Source organism: Marmota monax, unplaced genomic scaffold, assembly GCF_021218885.2.
Source record: "Marmota monax isolate L192 unplaced genomic scaffold, Marmota_monax_Labrador192_F-V1.1 WCK01_AAM20220418_F8-fsc00126, whole genome shotgun sequence".
In the NCBI taxonomy this organism is placed as follows: domain Eukaryota; kingdom Metazoa; phylum Chordata; class Mammalia; order Rodentia; family Sciuridae; genus Marmota; species Marmota monax.
This window is the reverse complement of record NW_026695245.1, coordinates 950298-970055: the sequence shown is the minus strand read 5'-3', so window position 1 is coordinate 970055 and position 19758 is coordinate 950298. Positions and strand designations below refer to the sequence as shown.

General features: G+C 41.3%; 1 protein-coding gene across 11 annotated transcripts in view; it reads right to left on the bottom strand.

The window, feature by feature from the left end:
- The window catches only part of Chst9 (carbohydrate sulfotransferase 9), a 268994-nt gene that overhangs the window by 2992 nt on the left and 246244 nt on the right, over positions 1-19758 (bottom strand). The window lies entirely within an intron of this gene.

The window sequence follows — 19758 nt, the reverse complement described above, 5'->3', positions numbered from 1 at the left end:
GGTAAACTAAGGAGCCTTTGGAAGGCTCTAAGCACAGAAATAGCCTGACCTCTCTTAGAGTTGGAAAGAATTATGGAAAAGTCCATTCTAGAGATAAATGTGCAGGGTCCTTGGCATGGTATTGGAACTTTCACAAACAAGTAACACACAGTTAGGCTACAGCATGTGCCACCAGCCTAGAGGTAGAGGAAGTAGTGGGGAGAGTTTCTTACATTTACCATTTGTTCTCTAGTATCTAGAATGGTTCCTAGCTGATTGTAGTTGCTCTCAAATTTTGTTGAAGGAATGAATGAATGGAATTAGGTCTTCAAGGATGACCAGGGATTTTTTAGAAAATGAGTAAAAGACCAGAGGAAAGAAGCACTGGATGGAGTCAGGCCTCTTGATCCTTCTACCTACCAAGCTTTAAGGGGGTTGCTGTTTTTAAAGTGCAAGAGGATTGAGAATATTTCCTGATCACCATTAACCTACTTGTATAGCATCATGAAGGAGCTGCCCCAATCTTCTATTTGCATGCTGTTGACTCATCTATTTGGATTTTCAACTCTGAAATTATTTGTCTGCTGTCTTTTCTAGAGACTACCAAGATGTCTTCTAAGCCCTATATCTTTCTTTGTTTTGATCAATGCTTTGTAGTCCATAAAGTTGTCACCAACACTATACAACTTGACTGTACATTTGAAAGATCTCAGGGTTATTGGAACATGCATGGGCATTCTTAGCATAGTATTTAGCACCAAAATAAAATTGCCATGAATATTTCTATTACTACTTCTATTACACCCATAAATAATAATTATTGTTGTTGTAGTAGTAGTTGTAGTAGTAATACCACTTATCCCAGTGACATAATGAATTTCAAGGTTGCTCAGTTTTCCATTATGATCCACACTGCAATTTGTATTTCATTACATGCGCACCAATCAATTTGCTCTTCTGCTTCACAAACAAAAACAAAAACAAAATCAGTCCTCCACGGTGTGACCTTATGCTCTATGGTCATCAAGCTCCCCTTTGATTGCCAGAGAATTTTGGAATGTTTGCTTTCCATAACTTTCTTTAAATGAAAACTGCCCTCCCCTCCGCGCCCCCCACCCCACTCTGCTTCCCATACAGTTTCTCAGGTGGATGAAACTTCATTTCCTGAAACCACTTCTCTCTCAGGCCAGTAAACTTAGTTCCTTGACCACCTTGCCTTTAACAGAAGAGTTCTCACTTCACATAACTATGGCCATCAACAGGGCCTGTCTCACCCTCACCATCTCCCAGTCCGCCATTAACATCAGCTCACTGTTATTTCCCATTCTTCCGTTCTTTGACCCCTTCAACTGTTACCTGAGCTCTTAGAAGCCAGCACAGCTGGTTCTTCTTTCTTTGGCTAGTTAGAAAGTCACCTCCACGGAGAAGTTGTCTCTGCCCACCCTGGCTAAACTATGTTCCCCAACGTTCTTTCCTGCAGCACCCTGCTGATTTTCCTTACAGCCCTAATTGCAATGAGAAATGACTTTACTTATGTACTTCTATGATATCTTTTTTCACCCCATCACACTAGAACATAACTTCAGAGATCGTATCTTTCTCATTCTCAGGGTGCTTAGCACACACAGTGCTTGGCACGTAGAAGATGATCAATAAATAACTGTGGAAAGTACAAATGTGGTTATTATTTAATGGTGGGATTCCAAATGATTGTTTTGTGACCTTGTTGAAAAAAAAACACAGCATTTATCAAAAGTCAAGGTTAACTTAGATAAATAGTTGACCACTTCTTGTTAAGGAACTGAAAAATCTGTGTTCAAACAATCTTTGGCAGAAAAGAAAACAAATAAAATACACACATGCATAGCTGCGTGTGTTAAAGTAGGTGTGGAGGCATGTAGCCTTACCTGCCTGCCAAATCAGATTGGTTCAAAGTCACTCAATGCTGCTGTGGAGTCCCTAGAGGTTTGTTAGTGTTCTGGATTCCCAGGCCTTACTGGGGTCACACTAAATCAGAATCTCTAAGGGTGAGGCTCCTGGGTTTAATTTTAAAAAGCCATCCAGGTGTTCCATAGGCTTCTGGGGACCACACAATTAGAAAATAAACAAAGGGAATTTAAAAAAAATAAAAGCTATGATCTGGAGAGTCCCTCTCCTATCCAGGGGAGAAAAACAAAATGGTAGACTTGAATATACTAGTAAGAAGAGATAGAAATTGAATATAAGGTAGAAATTTCATATCCACTCTCACCTAGACCAGATGAAACACCTTCTCTGCTTATCCACTTCCCTTTGATCATCAGGAAGCTTTCTCAGGACTAGTTTAACCAGGGAGCTGACTTGACTACCTGAGAGACGAGCCCGTCACTCATTGCAAGTCAAACTTTATTCTCATTTTAGTTTATTCAGCTTTGTTCAATTTTCTCTACTCTGACTGAATTGATATATAGGAAAAGAGTTAATTGTCTAAAGTGGTAGCTCCAGCACCCAACAAACCCTCATGGGTGACCACCAGACCTTCTTCCAGAATCCCTCATGTTACCATCACTTACCTTATAAAACCCATTACCAGGATCTGTTGGTCCCTCCCCTTATCACCCCTTCCATTTCCTTCCAAGCCCAGTAAGGGTTGACGATCACTAAGATCAAAACTAATGGCATGTTAGCCTTGAGGCTTATATCACAACCCTAATGAGAATAACAACAGTAAGAAAAAGAGTAAAATCTGACACCTCCATTTTCCTGAGGGTACTTCATTCTGATTACCCCTGAAGAAAACATGCATCTAGCCACCAGAGGCTTTCCTGAGCTCTTTTCTATTTCTGAGATGGCCCTATCACTTTCTGGTCACCCACTCACAAAATCCTGAGAGCTGCTTTCATAATCAGAAAGTAAATTGATATGAGTATGGACACTCCTGCTTGTTTCCGAAGCTATTCCCCTTCTTGGTCTATTCCCTAAAGACCTAAAAAGAGCATGCTACAGGCACACTGCTACTTCGATGTTCATAGCAGCTAAATTCACAATAGCAAGACTGTGGAACCAACCCAACCCAGGTGCCCTTCAATAGACGAATGGATTAAAAAAATGTGGCATTTATACACAATGGAGTATTACTCTGCATTAAAAAATGACAAAATCATAGAATTTGCAGGGAAATGGATGGCACTAGAGTAGATTATGCTAAGTGAAGCTAGCCAATCCCTAAAAAACAAATGCCAAATGTCTTCTTTGATATAAGGAGAGTAACTAAGAACAGAGTAGGGATGAAGAGCATGAGAAGAAGATTAACATTAAACAGAGATGAGAGGTGGGAGGGAAAGGGAGAGAAAAGGGAAATTGCATGGAAATGGAAGGAGACACTCAGGGTTATACAAAAGAACATACAAGAGGAAATGAGGGGAAAGGGAAAAATAATACAAGGGGGAGAAATGAAGGTCAGTAGAGGGGGTAGAGAGAGAAGAGGGGTGGGGGAGGGGAGGGGAGGGGGGATAGTAGAGGATAGGAAAGGTAGCAGAACATGACAGTCACTAGTATGGCAATATGTAAATCAATGGATGTGTAATTGATGTGATTCTGCAATCTGTATATGGGCTAAAAATGGGAGTTCATAACCCACTTGAAGCAAAGTGTGAAAGATGATATATCAAGAACTATGTAATGTTTTGAACAACCAACAATAAAAAAAGAAAGTAAATTGGCTAGTCTATATTTCATAATGCCTCTATCTTTTAAAATTTATCACCTCTTAATTGGATATTCTTTAGCTCTAATTAGTCTTCCTGAAAATTATTATGAAATCAGTCTTCCCCAAACACTTCGTTTTTCATCCTTTAACATTTTGGACTGGATCCACTAGATCTAAACTGAAGTCCTGATTTCTTTGCTGGCATTTTCAGCCTGGTTAGTGTTCTGGGCCCCTTCTTTGTGTTCTTGCATCTCTTTCGACACAGACTCTGTGCCCCACTTGATTCCAACCTTGGCCTCCCCTCATCCATCACTTACTTCTTTCTTGGGATTTTCAAAATCTTCTAGGTCAATCCCACCTTCTTCATGAAACCACCCAGACCTCCACTGAGGGACTCTACTCTCTTCTAAAAGACTTTTGCAATTAGTCTGTACCATGTATGCAAAAAATTAATTTCATTCCAGCTTACAGTTGTTATTTGATTTCTTTACTTGTAAGCTATGGCTTTAGTTTTCCAAAAATACTTCTAAAAGAGTGCATGTTGCAAAGTTAGTTGCAAGATATATAACCTCAGAAAACATTCAAATATGTCAAAGGGTAAAAACTTGTGGAATAATCATTAACTCTGGAATGTATTTGAAAACTTCATTCATGTTAATTTTTTTTCAAGGTCTCTGCATCAAGTATATCTCCTCTGTGAATTCTTCTCTGATCTACAACATCGAAATGAATGGTTCACATTTTCTCCTGCCAAACTTTGGGAGCCTGGTAAATGTCAAGTTTCTGCTGGATGTCAGGGCTTGCTTGGTGGGCAAGACTAGTGTGGTTCTTGTCCACATGGAGCTAATGTTCTCACAGGGAAATGTATACTCAGCAAATAGTTACTTAATTAATATGTGACCATAGGTTCCAGCACTCTGCTATCAGGAGCCAGAACAGCAGAAATGGCTGGTGGGAGTGCTAACTGAATTTGTGGGCTTTGAAGGCATTGCCTAGGGAGTACTGTAGTAATTACATTGTCTGCCATTTACTGAGTGCCCGCTATGTGCCTGACCCACAAACACACACTGCGTGTACTGCCATGATCATCTTTCACTTCTGTTTTACAGATGATAAATGGAGTTTCAAAAACACTACATAATTTGTTTAAGACATTCATCTAAAGAAAATGTGACAATTCATGAGCCCAATTTTTTCTTGGCTGAAAGACTTTTCCTGTTCTTATTTTACCATGCAGAGACCTAGGGCAGGACATGGAGGGCCCCTCTACCAGGAGAAGGGTGTAGGAGAAAGGGAATGGGACTATAAAAACTATTGCTCTATAAATAAATGTGTTCCCCTATGGTTTGAGTTCTGTAAGGGAGCCAGGACTTTATTTTTCCTTGTACAAGAAAGTCAGGCATCTCCATGTCTCCTGCTCTATGGAACATAGGGTAGGAGGAAGCGTGGGTCATACTGAGACCTCAGGTGTCCTTTTGTAAGATTGGCAGCACATGACTTGATCTAGACCCAACCTTGAGTTGCAGGAACACATTTGGATTTCTAATTTCTTCTGAGAAGGTCGCCTGTCTATGAATGGAAGGCCATGGCACCTGGCACATGATTGCAAGCAGAACTCTTAGGCTTCCTGGGACTCAGTTACTTTATCTGAAAAGTGAGGCTAAATGTAGTAACTACATCACAGGTGGTGAGGATTACTTGCATTAATAGAAACAAAAGCCTTATAAAAATGTTTGGCACATAAGTGATGGCATTACAGCCATCTTTCAGAAATGATTAATCTGCTTTCTGTTGCTTGCTTTTATAAATTGAAGCATGGCACTTGTGGTAAATATGTATGTTGTCACCAATGTGCCTTTCATGCTGACTACACGTTTGTGCAGATGATGCCATTTCTGAGAGTGTCCTAGACATTGTACAATGTGTCTTTCGGGATTGAGGGGATCTTGATGAACAAGGAACAAATTTGATGATGATAATATTAGTGATTCGAGGGTGATGTACCCTTTCATATCATTTAGCATTTAGCTTTTTTAATCTTATTATATTGCTTTTAAAAATGTATCTTCTGTGATTCTTCTTGAATTTAGATATGAGTGTGGTTACTTTTCTCCATGCCATCATTGTCTCTAGCAGTTAATAAATGACGGCGGTGGGTGGGATGCGGGAAAGTCAGTCCTTTCTGAGGATACAAGGCATGCTTGGTCCCGCTGGGCACAGCTACTCCTGTCACATCTTGATTCTGAGGCTTCCAGAAGTTGATTGTATAATTGAAAGAGGGGGAAGTCTGCGGCCTCATTTCTGACAGACATTGGGGGACACTTGGGAGGGGTGAGTATGGCGTCCCCATATCCAGGGCCCTCTGACTCACCTTGCTGTGCATCCTCACCCAACCCATTCCTACCTTCAGTTATTTATTGAGAAAATGTTTCCTGAACCTAATGGTGTGCCAGGCCCTGGGCTGTGTGTTGGAGATCTGACTAGCCAGAAATACTAGGTCCCTGATTTCACTGGGTGACCTCATGGTCAGGAGGGAAGGAGATATAGATAAGAAGACCCCAGATTACCATACTTATGGCAGGGGATATGACCAAGGAAGAACGTGATACCAGGAGAGCCTCTACCTCACCTTTAAGCACCTTTTTTTTAAGGCTCTCCACAAAATCATTTTCATTTCCTCCTTTTATTTCCCCCCTCTAGAATGCTCTTCACTTTATTTGACCAGTTAAAATTGTGGGTCATGTCACGAGCTGAGTTAATGACTACATTCACCTAAAGATGAGATTCAGATTTTACAGATGAGGGACCTGGAGTTTAGAGAGTTTAAGCAACCTGCTCAAGATAACACAGCTATTGCTGGAGCAGAACCTCAAACCTCTGCCATAGTCATGCCTGGCTTGTGTTCAACTCATCAAATGTCAAACAGTGTATGCCTTGTTTAATGTCCATTAAATGAACCAATGTAAGGAAAACATCAGACATATGACTATTCTAGATTTTCGAGTTAGGGAGGAACTGGTTTGTGCACCTGTTCTGTCATTTTCTATCTGCGTAAACTTGCTTAACCTATTTTGTTTTTTTGAAACTGCAATTTCCTTGTCCATACAACGGAGATAATAAACAACTGTAATCCAGTAGTTGGATTACAGGAAATGCATGTAGAGATTGCTTAACACAAAACACGTTCTTTATAAATGCTAGTTTTTTTTATTGGTTCAGTCAATGAATATTTACTTATTGAGCAACTTCTATGTGACAAGCATTTTCAAGGTAAATATTAGTTTTTCCCCCTCTGCTTTTTTTTCCCATCTCTCCTTCCTCTTCCTTCTCTCTCGCTTGCAGCCCTTAGCAAAGTTAAGACTATAGGGTAAATGTTCAGTGGTAATGTAGAGCGGCAGGAGAAAAGAATGAAGACAACAGAGAACTTGGGGAACAAAAAAAGATTGAAGTAAGGTCAAAGACAAAGAAAGAAAACAGAAGAAAAGAAAAGAGGGAGAGAACGGGTATAATAAACACTTGGAGCTCAAGGGTCAAGGGAGACTCTGGTGAATCTTAATCCTCTCCAAGTTACAATCTTCAAAACCTTGAAACTACTTAAGCACGCTACAATTGTTTCTCTAGTGAGGTCCTTCAAATCCTTTTGGATGCAAGGATTGGAATTATGACTTTAGTTGCCAGTTCTGTTAATTTTGGATTTAAATCCTCCCTATCTCCTCCCCCGCCCCATGAAGCCAAAGGAGTTTAAAATATGTGCACAGCGGATGTAGCCTGGTGGGATCAGCAAGGGGGAGTGTCCATTGAGGCTAGTGCTGCTCTTTGGCTTGGCAAGACTATACAAAGTGAAATAAGACATTATCTTAATGTCTGCAAGCAGATAAGGCTTCTTTCCATGGGGTTCAATGTGCTCTTATAGATTTATCATTCTATCTTTCAAGTTTTGTGGGAAAAAATGAGGCTCTTATTTTGTTTTTAAATTTACAGATAAGTGAAGATAGGCTTGTATAACTTCTCAGGTTTACTCTGCACAGCCAACAAAGAAGAGTAGAATATAATTGAGCTTTGTAGTTCCTACCCAGTAGACTTTATTTAGTAGAACATAAGGTTGAAGCTAAGAAACATGAAAAATATTCAAAACTTTTGGTCCTCACTATTTTAGCACCTCGTTTATGTCTGTACATGTCAAATGTGGATGGGAATAGCCCAATCTAGTCAATGATACTAGGCATGATAAGAGAATAAGTAGATATTTGAATGTGAAGATTTTAATATTTCACTGACAATTGTAGATATCTAACAGATTTGGGATATGGCTCTTTAATATCTCCAGGTGTTTAGTTTTCTAAAATTGGCGGTGGTCAGTCAACCTCTCCTTCCTTTGCATTTAAGATGAAAGCTGACCACAGCATGTGTATCTTGCAGGATTCTTCAGGGGGAATTGCAAAGAGGGCACCCTGGTTCCAACACCCTGCTCTAGAGAGTGCAGTTGCCAGGTGAAATTCTTGTTCTTGTTTTGAGGGGCATGATGAGGAGGAAGGAACCAGTTGCTCTGAGTTGCAAAATACCTGAGTGTAAAGTTCTCTTTTTTTTGGGTGAAAGGGGTGTTATGGGCACAGATTAGGAATCCAAAGGTTTTCACAAGCCACGTAGATGAGTCCATGAGGTGACCCTGGAATTGAGGGTTACCTTGGGTACACCAGGCCCAGGGAACTTCAGAGATATAGTCGGCTGTGGAGGGAGTTGGGATTGAAAAATGCAAGAGAGAAGGAAGCTGTTGTGAGGTCTGGAACACAGGCAGGGTGATCAGCAAAGTAGAAAAAACAGAGACTTTGGGTTGGATCAACCAGGTCCGCCACCCACTAGTTGGGGGATTTTAGGACAGAGCCTTTGCGTTTCCCTAGAAGCTGAGCTCTAGGAGTTAAGTGCAAGCAGTTAATTTGGAGTTGATTCCAGAAAACACTGGTGGGAGTGTAGGGTGAGGTAGGGAAGGAAAGGCAGGGGATACAGGGTGAATTGTCCAGCAAGTAAGCACAGTGGGATGGGGAGCTCAGTTCTACCGAGGAACTCTCAGAACCAACATAGAACACTTGCTCAAGAGTTGCTGCACCGAATCCCACCAGCCTTCCTAATAGGCTTCTGGGAGGAGAGGTTGGCAGCTCCAGCCTGCTCCTCCACGGGAAGACAGAGGGCAGTCACTCAGGCAGGGCTGTAGGAGTGGGTAGTCAGCTGGACATCTGGCCAGACACAAGGAAACATTAAGAGATGAAGGAGTCTGGGTAGGCAGAGCCAGTGAGGTTACAGAGAGCCAATTAATATCCATCATTCTCTGCCTCCTAATTTTTAAAGGGGGAATTCTAATACGTTGTCATGGAAGTGATGGCATGGGCTGGGGTCCAGGATCCCAAACACTCTCACTATAATAAGAGACCTCGATTCTGTCCTCCCATACTGGCTCTCCCTTAGGAGATATTGGTGGAGCTGTGTGTGTTAGCATGAGCTTTATTGCAATTTTTGGTGTGCACTTGAATCTATAGACACAAAATAAGGCTGAGAGAACAAACACCTTACAACTAGGAGGAACCCTAGTCCTACTGAGCTGAGCTAGACTACAGAGATTTGTAAGAATCCCTTGCTGACAGAAGGCAGTCCTAAGATGGACCACCGACTTTGGACAGGAGGCCTCTCTGGACCATTTGCCAAGGGTGATGCTGAAAATCTCATCTTTCTGATGCTCTGGTGGCGAGAAAAGATAAGACATTATCTTTCTGGGAATTAATTAGCTATATGCAGTTATAAAATCCATAGTACAGTGACTGACATATTATGTCTGACTACAATGGGTTTCTCCCATTGTCTATGCAGTCTCTCTCTGTGACTTTATTCTCCAATTTCCCCTCAGCACTGGGTTTACCCTCCAGCATGCTGCTTTTCAACTTCAGATTGAAATGTCCGTGGCAACAGACTCTGTGCACGTAAGCAGTGTTGGGGTGGGTATTGAACCTATGGGTGGCTTATCCATAGGCCAGTTGGCAGCCAAGGAGGAAATTTGCAGCAGGACAGTGCCTGGGTGGGCGGAGAGTAATTGGCCAAATGAATTAGCATATTAGACCCCCTTTGGGATCTCATCTAGAAAATATGGAGAAGCTTTATTGGGAGACAGAGAGACAGAGAGGCCTGATTTATTTCTAGGAGCCATCAGAGAATTAAAATGGGAGAGGTCCAAGAGAATATTCTAATTAAGATGCTGAAGATATTGGAGGAGCTGGGTGTTAGCATAAGCGAGAAAGCAATCCCAGGAAGAAGCATATACCCAGGGTCCCCACAATTGCCTTCCAGTCTAAAGCTACTTGAGCCTTGGGGGCAGCAATGCCAAGTGTGAGAGTGGCAGGACATTGCAGGGATACATTCCATTGGTCTTATTTGGGTTAAGCCTCTCCTAGCCCCAGATCAGATTCTCCTGTGTCAGCACCTTTGAGTGACACACGCCCCTCTGGCTTATGTCACTTGCATATCTGACAACTCAGCTTTACACATGGCAGCCTCTCCAACCTTCAGGAGAGAGCAGGAGGCTCACACTTTGGTGTCATCATTGGTCCCCTGGGTCCTGAGCCAGGAGGAGAGGTTGCTTGTGACAGCGGATCCTGACATGGGGACCCGAAGGTCATGTTAAGTTTCTTTTCAGGATTTCAGTCTGAGGAAGAATTCAAGGGAGGAATCGAAGACGTAAACAAACTGCAAAACAGGCGGAGAGGAGTGGAACAGTTTGTCCTGCTGATGTGACTAGAGCTCTGTTTGAACAATTTTGTCTAATTCACCGAAGGGATGTTTGGAAGGGCTTCTTTGTGTATGCACTTGAATAAAACTTGTCAATTTTATTTTAAGACAATTATTTCATTAATTCTAAAGTTTTGATGCTTTTGAGCATTTTCCCAAATTGATTTCCTCTCGTGGAGATAATAGTACTTGATTCAAGGTATCAATGAAATGGCCACCAGAAGCATCCACTTCCTTGGTCATAGTCTTTTCTTCTTTCTTTGCAGAAGTGGGTATGAGTGGCACTGATACTGATCTCTTGGCCTAGAGCGGAGAGCCTTCAGAGATCACACAATTTCACTTCCTAGGGCTGATCCAGAATGAGCTCCTTGGGGACCTGGGGGATCCCAGGGAAGTGTCTGCCACCTGCAGCTTAGCCTGGGTAAGTGCAGCCCTGCGGCTAGCCTAGGGGAGGGAGCTGGAGGCACTCTAACCTTTTCCATTACTTCCTTTAGACAGAGTCCGGTCTCAGAAAGCAGCAGACACCTGGGGGATTGCTTCTCCCTCCACCCACTGCCCACTAGTCCAAAGCTACTTGAGCAATGCCAACGGCTTTGCCAACTCTTGGAGCAGCAGCATCCTGGAAGGGGTTGCTGCTGAATTCCAATTACTATTCTCTTTTATACTGAGATATTGATAGCTAGGAGTGTGCCTGATTTATTTCTAGAGAAACAGGTATCATAAAGCGAGCAAAAATTCTCCAAAGGTTTGCAGGCACTGTATGATCATCTTCTTTCTTTGATTCTGTAATCTGCTCCTTGGAAGGAGCAAACACATTTTGACATCAACTGCTTAGAAAAGACCATTGCAACTTATCAACTTCATCTACTTCCCATGCAAGGAAAGTGGATCATCCATAGCAGGCGGAAAGGATTCTCAGGCTCCATATAGGAATTTTCCTTAGGCTTGGGCCTCCAATAACTGTAGGCCACTATAACTGGCCTATAGTCAGTACTGTAATAAGATGAAAATATATGATTTTGAGCACCATTCATCTGTAAAAGCCAAAGAAAAGACTGGTGCTTTGGGATCAGTTGGCCAGGCCAGTGGGAAGACTCTTTGGCCTCACCTGTATCATGACCCCTGTATTGAGATGCCCAGGTCTGGAGCATGCACCTTCTTGTGTGAGAGGGAGGAATCTAGACCAATTATAAGGGAAGGTCCTTGTGTCGGTCTCCAACCCTGCCAGGGCTCCACTCTCCTTTAGGTAAAGAAAAGCTCCTAAGCCAAGTCTGTAGGGAGGGGTTGTGTGGTGACAGTAAGCTCTGGCTGATGATTCAAGTGTGATTCAAGTGTGCCAGACGCTGCACTAACATAAGTGATTGGAGTCCTCACTCCAGCTCCACCAGTGGTTAGAGTCACAACTTGCTCACTGGAAATTGCTACAGCTGAGATTAAAATCCAGGCTTGTCTGCCTCTAAGATCATCAGTTTCTCACTATATGACACACATTGGCCTCTCAGCATTACCCCATCTATAAGTGTATGAGTCTTTCCTTGCTGTTAGATCCAAGTGCATGCCATCCTTCATACTGACTACCCTGAGATGGCCAGCTGTGCCCAAGTCAAGTCTAGTTAGTGTGGAGAGTAGCTATTGCCCAACTTTTAGTTGCTTCTCTTCTCCAAGTTGAATTATATGATTTTGGGTACCAAGAATGAAAGCTCTCCTGGGTTCTTGATTGGAGTCTGGGTGCTCTGCTGGGTTCTTGCTCCTGAAAATTTTGGTGTCAGCTAGCCCTGCCTATTTGTTGGGTCTTTCCTCATATAGCATAAACCACACAGAGGTGCCAGCCTTGGAACAAAGCTTCTTATCTTCGTGGCATCTTTATCTTCTTTTTTGCCTCCAAATTAGCTCTAGAAACATGCATACCCAGATATGGTGGTTATGGAGTGAGGTGTCTTCACTCCATCCATGTTGGCCTTTTCAAGAAAATTCACTCTGCATCGGGACATTTCAGTGGCTGCCAATCTGGGAGAACATATAATAACATGTGGGCACTTGAAAGCTGTATGCCTGGACTTGGAGATGAAAGGAGGCAAGTTGATGTCACCTTTTAACCCCCGGTAAACTTCTGGAGACTAGAGGATCTGTTCCCAGGGCTTTTTATCTCCAAGACACTAACACTATGATGCCATCTCCATGGCTATTTATACATTGAGGAAAAACATCTATTTCCCACCACAAGGAAGAAGACACTTGAGTACTCAGTGGCAGCATCTTCTCATTCCCCATTCATATCAGCAGGCCTGTCTTCTTTGGAAACCTAGTTAACAAACTCATAGCTAACAAACTCTAGGTTCTATATTCTAGGTAGTAACTTAGGTCGATGTCCGGATAGATGGAAGCAAAATATCTCCATACACTGCACTTTGGTTAGTTTCTCTGGGGCTTTATTACTCTTTGGGTGGTTGTTGCCAAGGTCCCTGGTTTAATTCTCCTCCACTAATCAAGTCCTCCTACCTTCAGCGGGGGACCTATCTCTTTAGTGTCTTCTTCAAGGTATTTTCAGCTACCTTGCATTATTCCAAAATGAAGAGAACAACTTTTGGAATCCCCAGGTGCACAGACCAATTTGTAAAAGAAGCCCTATGAGCCAAGGCTGGCGGTGAGACATGCATTCACCCCCATATCAACCCAACAGCTTGTGAAATGGGACAGAGAGAGCTCTGAAGATCAGACTCGGTTGATTTTTACTTGCAGCCATCCATTGATTCTGAGTCAGGACTTTTTCTCTCAAATCAATCTCACTGGGCTCAGATACCTGGTTGAATAACTTGGAGTTGTTGAACCAACCTGTCATTTAAAGATAGAGATAGTGATACCTACCTAGTAAGGTTGTGGAAAAAGAAAGAAAGAAATACACATCTAATGCTTGACATGTAGTGTCTACTTATTAAACACAGCTTTTTGCCACAAATTATTGATTCCTTGAAAGAGTATCCCCTTTCTACAGTAACCCTGGGGGCCTTGAGCTGATCCTTGGCTGAGCCTACTCAGTCCTGTTCTCTATTCAGTCACCAAACTCTATTCCTTCCACCTCAAATATTCATTACCACTATGGATATTTTACTTAGACATATTTCCTTCCCATGCCCAGACTATTGTTGCAGCTGGAAGAATTAATGAAGCAACATTGAAGGAGTTTTTATTGAGCACCTAGCATGGCACTGTTTTTCTGGTGTCGAGGCTAGAGGGTGAATGACGCTGACATGGCCCCTGTTCTTGCTGTGCTGATGTTTATGTGGGTGAAGATGGATCATAAAGGGGTAAATGAGTGAACAAGGAAAAGGTAGATGGTATGAAGTAGTAAAGCAGAGTGATGATCGAGTGTGTCAGGGGCAGAGTGGGGAAAGCTGCCCTTAATAGATGTCCAGGGAAGATGTCTGTGGAGGAGCCACGGGAGCTGAGAGATGAATGACAAGGAAGAATGAACGACTGGACGGCAAAGCATGTCAGGCATGGGCAGTGCATGCCTGTGGGCTCTCTCATGGGAATGGGCCTGGCTAGGTGGAAGGGCAGAGGGCAGCTCAGTGTGGTCGTCACACGCGTGAGAACCACCCAGTGAGATGAGATGGAATCAAAGAGGAGGGCAGGACCAATGTAGAAGATCATGATAAGGACTTGGGATTTCACCCAAGGTATGATATAAGCTGATGGACATTTTACATGGGGATCACGTGATCCAATTTACATTTTATAAAGCTCACTTGGCTGGTCAAGTGGAAAATGGACTTGCGATGGAAAGAGTGGAAGAAGGAGGAAGTCAGAGTTGCTGGAAGAGGGATTGGTGATGGGTACCAACGGAGATGGAGATAAAGGGAAAACACAGGCTCTTGTGCTGAGAAAAACTCCACACTCATTTACCTGAGACCTTTTTCCAGGCTACCATGTTATATTTCTTTCTGACTCTGAATATGTGATTTTCAAAGCCCTCATGAACTGACCACTGTACTCTTCATTGATCCTCCAAAATCTCTCATTATCTCTGTGGCATAATTACTAAGCTAGCAGGTAATAACACACTCTCTGCTATTCTGTGCAGTGTGTCAGGTGTGTTCAACTTGTCTGTCAAGACAGAAAGCTCCTTTAGAGCGATGCTGGTACCTTCCCCTATGCCTTCCATAGCACATCCATGGCTCGACACACAGGGCTTGTGCTGAAATTACTTATTGATTGATGGACAGCATACATCACTAGCATTTGTCTCTTCGGTATTTCTCTTGTATGAAGAAGGGTGATTATCTGTCAATATTCATTGCATCATTGAACCAATATGCAATGTATTAATCATGACTGAGATAAGCAGATGAGGCTTTATTGTCATCTCTTTCTATTTTGCTGGGGTAATTTCACTTGCTTTGGAGTTTATGAGGCCATAAGTGGCTCCCATCTGTTGATGAACATATTTCTAAGAGTCATTTAGTCTCAAGTATGGAATACTTGAGGGGAAGTTAAATTGTAACTTTTATATTAAGTGTCATCTAAGTAACAGGATCGAAATTGGAAGCATGTGTTCAGTTTGGGTCTTTCATTTTCAAAGCTTTAGGTCAGGCAAATAATTAATTTCATTTGTTTACAAAGTAGATTATGCCTAATAAAAACTGTTTTGTTTATGGTCACATTTTAGTTAATCCATTGCCTTAGAAAATGGGAGAAATCTGATTGGCCAATCATTCAACATAGTAAATTACATTATTTCACATCCACAGAACATGTTCCTAATTGAATTATTCAGTAATCATATGATGAGAATATTTCCTTTTAATACATTTTGAGCAAGACATAATAGTGACGAAACAGTGAAGAATCTTGTTTATTGCATCTTTGTTTGATGATTGACCACAGAATGTAACAGAGCACTTCTGTGGATAATGACTTTTTCCACATTAAGACATGGTAGCTTTCATTGGGTAATTCCTGATACTCTGAATTTTCACTTTTTTGTCTGTGTTTCTTGTCCTTCCCAGAAATCTGCTTTCTGATAAGTACTACTTTGCAAAATAAAGGTTAAATAGAATTGGTCTCACTTTACACATAATAAAAGGGACAATTGTGGTCACTTTCTCTTCCTGGCTAGAGGTAGAAAACTCTTGGGCATTTCTTTTTACTCTTGACATTCTCATGCGTGCCAAGGAACATTTCCTCAGTAAAATACAGAGACAATACCTACAAACATCAGGGCAGTTTGTGGAAGGGATCAGCCCGAGGCTCCAGACCAGATGAATAATGGAAAATTTCCAGAACTGGACTGGTATTAATGATCACTACTTCTTAAAACAACTTTTTTTTTTAATGTCAACAAACAACCTTACATAGGAAAGATGGTGGAATGAGACGGACATCATTACCCTAGGTCCATGTATGATTACACGAATGGTGTGACCCTACTTCTTGTACAACCAGAGAAGTGAAAAATTGTGCTCTATTTGTGTACAATGAATCGAAGAACATTCTACTGTTGTGTATAACTGATTAGAACAAATTAAAAATAAAAAAAGAAAGAAAGAAAGGAAGAATGAAAGAAAAGCAAGCAACTTTTTTCCAGAATCATGACAACTCAAATATCTCTTCCATACAATTCCAAAAGAGATCAGGTTTTCACTTGATGGAAGTAAGAAGGCCTCATTCAGTTCCTTATCACAAGAAGAAAGAAAAACATGGGTAAAATAGTTCAAAGGGAAAAAAATACAGTATTTTAGAATATAAACCCAAACATGAAAACACACTGGCTCTGTGGCTCATTCGAACATAGCTCTGACTCAAGAAGTGAGTGGCTTTGACTTGGAGATGGTGGTTGAGTTAGAAAATGCTGAAGGACCTCTCTGTTCATGGTGTTCCTGGCAGGAAGACTTGGCTACTGAGGTTTGTTCCTGTGTATTAATAGAATAACCCCTAATGATGGCACTGATTATTTTGCTAATAAATTTACTAAGTGCAAAAATTTTAGTTACCCAGCTTATCTTCAGGGACTGATACTAGCAAGTTAATAAGGATCAGAATAATGCAAACAACAGGAGGAAAAAGAAAAGAACCATTGACCAGAAAATTGTTCATGGGCTAGATTCCTCTGGTCTTCTGTATAATAGTGTCGTAAATGTTGTGAGTCATTTTTATTAGATGGAAAATTAACCATTTTTTATTGTTTTAAATAAGCACTACATTTTCAGTATAGCATTTCAGTACCCCATATTTTCTCACCTGAGTACATATACAATGACACTATACAATGCTAACAATAGAGAACTTCTAGGAGATTTTTCAGAAGTAAGATGATTTTCTGGAATATATATATATATAAAAGAGAATCTTTTATCGTAGATGAGGATAAAGGTTTCTGCTTCAATTCTTACTTTACATCCATGATATTTTGTTTGGGTTTCACTGAGAAAAATTGCCAGTAGGCAACAGATTATCCCAATGTGTATTTTCCCCCTAGTTTTTAATCTCTTTTCAGGTGACAAATAGTTTTCTCTTAGACCAGATTCACTTGATTTTTTTTTACTTATTTAATTAAAAAGTAATTTAATGCTCATCAGGGACCCCAGAGGGAGTATACTCATCTTGATTGCTAAAAAAAAAAAGCCACTTTGAAAAAAGACATACTACAGCTTAAGTATCTATATTCCAAGGAGTCATAATCAACTGCTTCAGTACGGGTGTCAAAATTGGGGTGCTGATGAGGGTGGTGTTAAGTAGGCTGGTTTAGTTAATAGAACAATTTGTAGAGAAAGTATTTGTATAGCAGAATGGTGAAGAGAAAGGGTTTCAGAATGAGATACATCTGGGTTCATATTTGAGCTCTGTACTCACCATGTATGCACCCATAAGTAAAGGTATGTAAAGCAGTAGAAATGGGTTGCCCAATTCTACTCTGGTGTCACCATTTACCATGTGCATGACCTTGGGTAGTCTGTGAAATCTCACTAATCTCAAATCCCTTGATTGGTACCTGACTCACAGGACTACTGCTCTGAGCTTTAAATGAGAGAATTTTATGTAAAATTTAGCATAAAATTTAGTGTCTACGCACAGAAAGTTCATAAAAAATTTAATAACAATGCTCTCTATTACTATTAATTTAGTGCTAAGCATGGTAGGATCTGGAGAATTACTAAACCTGGCTTCAAGCCTGAGTTTCTATTTGTAGGAAATGGAGATTAAACTACTAATCCTCATAGGGTTGTTGTGACAACTAAATGGGATATAGATAATTGAAGACCAGCACAACCATTGGTTGCAATTATTCAAATTCATTCTGAGCCCTTGAATGAAAACCATTGGCATATTTGATTGCCAATAGTTCTTGCAGTGTTCATTCCAACCATTCTTTCCTACTTGTTGTTCATGCTTTAAAACATCTGGGGGGCAGCTACTCACCTTCCCTTTGTCTCGTCAATCTATATACCATTGCACAGATGCCCTTACACAATATGTTAATTTTCTTGGCTTCCGATTAAAGGGGGGAGTCTTTGGCATTTACACCTATGCATTTTCTAAGTTTGGAGCCATCCAACATTTAATAAAGACCAGTTTTTATAAATTCTTCTTTGCTAACCACCATTCATGCCACTACATTTTTGATCCATTCAATTTCACCTTCAAACACTTTTTTTAAAGACTCACAAATTGCATAGATTTTAAAAAGCACAGCTTCTAATTCTAGATTGTAATCTTAACAGGAAATCAGGAGAATGGGATCTTCACTTGTTCCATTCGTGCTGAATTTGCAAAGAGAAACTATCTTTTAAGTCAAAATCCTCTCCTAGAGTGCATGGCCATTTTGGTAAGAATAGTGCAGGGTAATGCAATCCTGCTTTAAATTTAGAAGTTCTAAAGTTCATGCTACACTGAAAAGGCAGCAGTGAATGCCCCTGGCATGCTCACATTCAAGAAGGAAATGGGTTCCCAAGTCTAAGCAAACTGCTTAACATGCTGCAGGCAATATGGATTGTGGACAGAAAAGTTAAATGAAGATGTGGGTCTCCCAAGCCTTTGATTCTTGTTTTTGGCTTAGATTACTCACTTGGGAAACGAAAAGAACGATACCTGGTTTCTGCCTTAAAGAACACAGCAGGTTTAAACACGGCAATGTAGAGGGAGCAGACTGCCCAAATTTAGTGGTCCCTCTGGTTACTAAGGTATTAATTTGGTAAGCAGAAGATTTTACATTTGATCAGCAATTGGTTGGGCCCTATGACATGCCAGGCCTAGCAGTGGATACGGAGATGAACCAAATGAGATTTCTTCCTGTTAGAGTGATACTCTCTAATTACCAAAATCATATTGGGGTATAAATAATTGGAATACAGAGTAGAAAATAAAAAAAGTCTACAGCAAAGGGGAGTCAAAATAAAAAGGCACCTCAGGAGATGGAGAGATTATTCTTAGCTGCGTGACTAGGGAATATTCCATGGAAGAGGTGATACACGAATTAGATCTCTTATGAACACATTCTGTGCATGCAGAAAAGGGGTCTGGTGTGTTGGTGGGATGGCTTAATAAGTGGCACAATAGTTTTCCTGAAAGAATAGGATGGGAAATATTCTAGGAAGTTGGGGGCGGGGGGCTAGTCTAAAGGAGTACCAAGATCCAATGACCTTGGACTTCTTCTCAAAGGTTAGAAATCTATCCTATAGCCTACAGGTGAGAAGTTCTTCAGGATTGTCTTTTCATTAGAATCACATAATGAATTTTTGAAATTGCAGATATCTGAGTAGGACTGTCTCCAACATTTGTGAGATCTAGAGCAAAAGAGGAAATCGAGGCCTATATTCTGTATGTCTAAATATTTCAGTTTTAAAGGAAACTCCACCAAGACCTAGTCTGGGACTGGGGGGACTCAAGGAGCCCCAATCTCCATGAAGTTCACTCTGCTACTAGAGGCCTGAGTGGGCCCATGGAACTTGGGCAGAGGGTAGGGTGGAAGCTTGGCTCAGGTTGGAGACATCTGGGCCATGATTGCACACACTCCATTAAGGATAGGGAATATTATCTCTGCCAAGGTCATTAGGTCACCAGCTCAGCAGGCCTTACTGGACTCCAGAGCACCAGGAGGTTCCAAGCACCATGCCAAACTATTCTCACACCCTAAATGCAGAGGAGAGTATGGGGGAGCATAGTGTGCCTCTTGTCCTCCAGCCTCGGGGGATGTGGGGCAGATACTGAAAAACTAAAGCAGCCTCTCTCTTGGTTTTCCCAAGGCAGGCTGTGATTTTTATTCCGCAGCCTGACCACAGCCCACTTGACCAGAGAGCCCAACTCAGTTTCATTGCTCTTCTTTC